General features: G+C 44.0%; 1 long non-coding RNA gene across 10 annotated transcripts in view; it reads left to right on the top strand.

Annotated features, from left to right (window-relative positions):
• The window catches only part of LOC122216163, a 103,922-nt gene that overhangs the window by 81,443 nt on the left and 16,409 nt on the right, over positions 1 to 6,070 (top strand). For all 10 annotated transcript variants that reach the window (XR_006200751.1, XR_006200753.1, XR_006200759.1 and 7 more), the window contains one exon: positions 5,463 to 5,561. This is a non-coding gene — a long non-coding RNA (uncharacterized LOC122216163). The remainder of the gene's footprint in view (positions 1 to 5,462; positions 5,562 to 6,070) is intronic.

Here is a 6,070-nt window from a genome sequence, read left to right as displayed (position 1 = left end):
CGGAGGGGCTTCTCATGGCCCTCATGTCCCTGATCATCTGGGTCAAGTGGTCCCCAGGCCCTGAGTGAGGAGGAGCTGGGGACTGATGTCAGAACCACCTCCTGAGGTCTGCTTGGTTGAGGTCTGGGAAACTGTCATCCCACTAACAAGTGTGGGTTTTTTGCTGTTCAACAACAGCTGGGCTGGGGATACCACGGCCCAAGTTAAAGAACCTTTTAGAGTCCCCACATGCACTTGCTGATCTGGGTGGCCTCGACCTACTCCCCAGGGGGCAGCCTTTGGTGAACAGACTCTGTCCTGGGCACACTTGTGCCTAACCTGATGGGGGAGGTGGTGGTGGGAGTTCTCAGTGCTGCTTTCTTACCTGCTTGGCAGCTGGGCTGTGTAGGAAGACTATTCACCACTGTTAGCTAATTTGCCCCCACTGCCACCTATCCTGGGCCATGTAAAAAGTTACCCATGTGAGCAGCAGCCCAACCATGACTCCTATCTGCTGTGCCTTTTTTTTTTTTTTTAATGTTTATCTTTGAGAGAGACAGAATGAGAGTGGGGGAGGGGCAGAGAAGAGAGGGAGACCACAGAATCTGAAGCAGGGTCCAGGCTGTGAGCTGTCAGCACAGAGCCTAATACAGGGCTTGAACTCATTAACTGTGAGATCATGACCTGAGCTAAAGTCAGACATTCAACTGACTGAGATACTCAGGTGCCCCTATGCTGTGCCTTTTGATTGGGATTTATATTAGATACCCTGTTTGTTTTCTCCAGTGAAGGTATCTATGTATGGGGACATCTGTGCCCCATTCGATAGGCAGGACTCCCTTATCCCAGTCTTCACAGGTCTAGTCTAGGATGACTGCTTCCTTCTCTGAGGTGTCTCCCTGAACTCCTCACACTTAATTTACTGCATGCCACATTGTCTTTAGTTTAGTTCTAGCCGTCCCACACTTTCCCTCCAAGTGATGAAAATTCTTTTTAAAAAATTTTTTTAATGTTTATTTATTTTTGAGACAGAGAGAGACAGAGCATGAACAGGGGAGGGGCAGAGAGAGAGGGAGACACAGAATCTGAAACAGGCTCCAGGCTCTGAGCAGTCAGCACAGAGCCCAACGCGGGGCTCGAACTCACGGACCGCGAGATCATGACCTGAGCTGAAGTCAGATGCTCAACCTACCGAGCCACCCAGGCGCCCCAAGTGATGAAAATTCTATCCACCATTGCTGCAAGATGCTGAGGCAAATGAGCAGAAATAAATGTACTTACGGATTTATATTTCGTAATGATTTCTTGGATTAATGTTACTATCTGAGCCATGCCCAGGTCTGGATTCTGTCTATCCCGCTTTGCTGCATCTCCCCTACCATAGCCTTGTGGCAAAAGTCTAATTAATTGTCTTCTCCCCTAGTAGACTCTTAGCTCTCAGAGGGCAGCGACTGTTGCATTCATCCTTCTATCCTTGGACCTGGCACATGAGGTCAGGTCTCCGTATGTTTTTGTGGAGTGGGCCAATGTGTGAATTTTAAATTTCTTGAGGGTAGAGACTGAGTCTTTCCCTTTCTTTTCAATCCCACATCTCAGTCTAGCCCAGAGCTGAACCAGTAATAAGGCTAATAGGTTGGCTATTGGGTGGGAGTGCTGGAGAGTCACCTGGAAAAGTTTCTCAGGTCCAACTAGATTTTGATCCTCAAGGAGAAAAAAAATACCAAATTCCAATATCTGGAGTGCCTACTAGGGAGGGGTCAGACCCTGTCACGTGTGAGCTATGATGCTGGGCATTCGGAAGGTAGCGTGGTGAGGTGGGAAAAACTTAGGTAGTGAAACAGGGAGAGGATCATTGGTGCTCAAGGGCCAGGAACTGAGGAATTTGGTTAACTAAGCTCTCCGCCCCCAATATCCAAATTTAAAAGAAGGAGGAAAAGAAGGAAGGAAGGAAGGAAGGAAGGAAGGAAGGAAGGAAGGAAGGAAGGAAGGAAGGAGAAAGAATGAACCTGGGCTTGGAAGCTAGATCAAAGTGGGCCTGAATCGCCTTTTCATCTCCTTTAAATCTAGAACTACCAGACATGGTATTAATCTCTCTGAGTCCTAGTTTCTGCATCTGTGGAATGAGAGTTAGGTTAATACATGTGATAGGCCCCATGCCATTCTTGGCACATGGTAGACACTCAGTAAATAATGAGAATTATTAGTACCATAGCATCATGTATCTTAGGCTGTGTCAGTGAGGGTCCAGCTAACATAAGCCAAAAAAGATCATTTATTTGAAGAATCCTAGCTCATAGCCTTGAAGAAAGGGTCGACTCTGAGGCTTCAGGAAGGCCAGGAAACTTGGGCCTGGATTTTCAGGAAAAGGAAGGCTGCATTTGGGTAGAGGCAGTGCCAGCCTCTTTGTGTGATTGAGACAGTCTCATTGGCAGGTCTGGATCCTGTGCTAACAGTCTCGTGGGAGATTGAGGGAGATGGAGTTCTCTTTCTGAAAAGTGAGGTGCTGGGGTGCCTGGGTGGCTCAGTCGGTTGAGCATCCGACTTCGGCTCAGGTCATGATTTCATGGTTCGTGGGTTCAAGCCCCACATTGGGCTCTGCTGTCAATGTGGAGCCTGCTTCAGATCCTGTCTCCATCCTTCTGCCCCTCCCCCATTCATGCTCTCTCAAAAATAAACATTAAAAAAAAAAGAAAAAAGTGAGGTGCTGTATCCAGAAGAAAGGAGGGGAGACTGCTAGACAGGCAGAGCTTTTGACTATCACACATGAGACTCCCCTTCCATCCTCAGCGCCCACCCCTACCCTGGTGGTCTATGTATGTAGGCCTGCTAGGTGAGCCCTCATGTGCCAAACTACTGCTTCCCCCACCGACTTTGTTCAAATTCCTCCATCAATTTTTAATTTCAACACACTGTCTGCTGGCCCAGCCCAGCCCCACCCTGAGCAGGAGGGTGGCATCTTTACCCAAAGGGCTGCCCTGCTCCGGAGCCTCCAGCCTCCTCCCCAATCCTTCTCAGGAGTTCCAGACCCAAATCCTCACCTGCTGTTTACAAAGTTCTATACACCCTACAGAAAAGAGCCTCCGGTCAGTTTTGAAATTTTCATTTGTTTTTTCCTACTTTTACTTTTTCAATGTTGATTTTTCTTTTGACTCTATTCTTGTCCCAGACCTGCAAGAAATGTGTTCTTAGGAAGGCTGCTGGGAGATCTTGGGTTTCCAGTAGGATGAGAAGGCTCAACTGAGACAAATAGAGACAAATACTGAGAATTGCCAAGTGTCCTTAAGTACTGAGCCCTCCACAGGGCCCCAGGGAGGGACTGACACCCTAGCTTTGCCAGTATTTTCTGCTTTCCTCCTCTCCCCTTTTCTGCTCCCAGTATTCTTCCACAACAATGCCATCTACTCGGGGTATCTAAAAGGCCTCTAGGTGTGAGGGACACACTTCAGAGGTGTAAGATTTCATGGCAAGCAGTCTCAGGCCCAATAAGGGAAAGAAGCAGGCCTATCTTCTCAGGATTGATTAGTTATTTGCCTTTGTGCCCTGTCTTCCCCTCTCTCCTGGAAGATTCCTACCGCCGGTGCCCTCATACCTCACCAAGGCTTGTCCATTCCAAGTATTCCAGTATTGCCTGCTGCAAGACTTCCCCTTCCCCTTTCCCCTGTTAAAGCTTCTCTCTTCTGTATCTCTTGTCTTTTCAGACTGCTGTATGTTAGATCAGTTAATTTCCACAGTTGTGGTAAATTTAAAATCCCAGAAAATTTGTATTTTATAGGGGAGATATAAAAGGACAGAGTGTCGGTTTCAGAGGGTAACTATAAGGATTAGCTCCTCCTTGTGGGGGCCCCCTGGGTAGTATAGCTGTAGTGCTTAAGGGAAGGAGGGAGGGAAGGATGGACAGACAGGTGAATGAACTAGTGAGGAAGGAAGGAACTGATGGGGGGAGATTCACAATTACAATCACTTTCTGAGGATTCTATCCACCACATAAATGGATGGCTGTCTGCTCTGCGTACACAGGCCTGGCCTGGGGGGTGGGCCAGTTGGACTCCACCAGCCTGAGCATTATTTAAAGGTAAGAAAACAGTTTTTTGAAAGAAAATTATGAGAAGCAGTGAAATGTAGCATTTGGATAGGGAAATTTCCTTCCTTCCTTCCTTCCTTCCTTCCTTCCTTCCTTCCTTCCTTCCTTTTTTGAGAGATAATCACAAACCACAAAATTCACCCATTAAAGTATACAATTTAATGTTTTTTAGTATATTCTCAAGGTTGTGCAACCATCATCACTAATTGCAGAACATTTTCATGACCCAAAAAAGAAACCTTGGACCCTTTAGTAGTTACAGACTATCCCCTAGCTCCTGGCAACCACTAGTCTACTTTCTGTTTCTGTGGATCTGCTTATTCTGAACATTTCATATAAATGGAATCCTGTAATAAATGGCCTTTTGTGTCTAGTGTCTTTCACTTAACATAATGTTTTCAGGGTTTATCCATGTTGCAGCATGTGTCAGTACTTCATTTCTGGTTAGTGCTGAATAGTATTTCATTGTATGGATATACAACTTTTATTTACCCTGATGGATGTGTAGATTGTTTCTACTTTTTGGCTATTATAAATAATATCGCTATGGACATTTATGCACAGGTGTTATTGTGGATGTATGTTCTCAGTTTTCTTGAATATATACTTGTAGTGGAATTGCTGGGTCATATGATAATTCTGTGCTTAAATTTTTGAGGAAGTGCTGTGGGTTGGGGATTTTTGATACCTTTTTTTCCTGGATTATAAACATATGTTCATGGGGCACCTGGGTGGCTCAGTCAGTTGAGTGTCCAACTCTTGATTTCGGCTCAGGTCATGATCCCAGGGTTGTGGAATCAAGCCCTGTGCTGAGCGTGGAGCCTGCTTAAGGCTCTCTCTCTCTCTGCCCATCTCCCCCACTTGCACTTTCTCTCTCTCTAAAAATAAAAAGAAACAAAAAACGAAACAAAAACCCCATATATGTTCATTGTAGAACATTTACAAGGTATACAAATGTACTCAGAAGAAAATAAGATTCTCTATATAACCCATTAATAACTACCTTTAATATATTGTGTATTTCTTCATATCTTGCTTATGTACATCATTTAAAAAATTGTATTAAGCTTAAAATAGATACAGTTTTGTGTCTTAATTCTTTCACTTTACTTTCTATTGTAAGCATTTTTCATGTCAACAAATATTGTAATATTGTTTCTGACCACATTCTGTCATCATTAGATACATCACAATTTATTTAATTAACCTGCTATTCTTGGACATGTGGATAATTTCCACATTTTTGTGATTATCACAGGTGGTGCAGTATCTTTGTATGTAAATGTCCATCTACATCTCTGATAAGTTTTGTGGGTTTTTTTTAATAGGTGTTTTTTTAATGTGCTAGGTGTTGTGGTTTTTTTAAGGGTTTTGTTTGTTTGTTTGTTTGTTTGTTTTTTAGGTAAGCTCTATGCCCCCAACCTAGACTCCAAGATCAAGAGTTGCATGCTTTACTGACTGAGCCAGCCAGGTGCTCCATACATCTGTGATAAGATTTGAGGTAAAATCCTAAAATTGAAATTTCCGGGTAAAAGAATCTATAAACATTTTAGAAATAAACCTTTTGTTTTGAAATAATTTTAGATTTATGGAAAAGTTGCAAAGATAGTACAGAGTTCCTACATACCCTTCACACAGCTTCCTCTAATGTTAATATCTTATCTAACCAGACAGAGTATATTCATCAAAACTAATAAGTTAACATTGGTACATTACTATTAACTAAGCTTCAGTGGGGGGGGGGGGGGTGGAGGGGCAGAGAGAAGGGAGGGAGAGAATCCCAAGCAGGCTCCTTGCTGTCAGTGCAGAGCCTGACCTCACAAACCATGAGATCATGACATGAGCCGAAACCCAGAATCAGATGCTTAACCGACTGAGCCACCCAGATGCCCCCTGAGTTTGACTTTTATTAGTTTTCTTACTGATGTCCTTTATCCATTCCAGGATCCAGTCTGGGATACCATGTTGTATTTGAGCATATGAATACTTTCAAGGCTTTTGATGTTTGTG

Source organism: Panthera leo, chromosome A3 (assembly GCF_018350215.1).
Source record: "Panthera leo isolate Ple1 chromosome A3, P.leo_Ple1_pat1.1, whole genome shotgun sequence".
NCBI lineage: Eukaryota > Metazoa > Chordata > Mammalia > Carnivora > Felidae > Panthera > Panthera leo.
This window is presented reverse-complemented; position numbering and strand designations above follow the sequence as displayed.